Below are 390 nucleotides of genomic sequence, written 5' to 3' on the forward strand. Positions count from 1 at the left end.
GGTGAGGGAACTCCTGCCTTTATAAGCCGCTATACATTGGCTGCTTTGCTGTTTTCTTTTCCCTCTGCTTCGCAGGGAGGCTGGCCTCGCTCCGCTCACCCCCAAGGTTTCCTACCAAGACCCTTTCCGAATATTTGTCCGCGGAGGGAAGCTGGCTCGCAGGGATGCTCTCAAGTTGCAATCTGGCACGACAGAGGCGAAGCCAGGGCGGCTGGAAAATTTGCTCATGCCTTCCCTCGGCTCCCGACCGGGACAGCAGCGCCTTTCTCCCCTCTTCTGAGGATTACACGAGTGTAAACACCACCACGCGTGCACACGGACACCGTCAGGGCTGCTCCGAGCGGGGGGAGCTCGGGCCGTGGCGCTCGCCCCGGCCCCGGAGCGCTCCGA

This window comes from Buceros rhinoceros, unplaced genomic scaffold (assembly GCF_000710305.1).
Source record: "Buceros rhinoceros silvestris isolate BGI_N320 unplaced genomic scaffold, ASM71030v1 scaffold24630, whole genome shotgun sequence".
NCBI lineage: Eukaryota > Metazoa > Chordata > Aves > Bucerotiformes > Bucerotidae > Buceros > Buceros rhinoceros.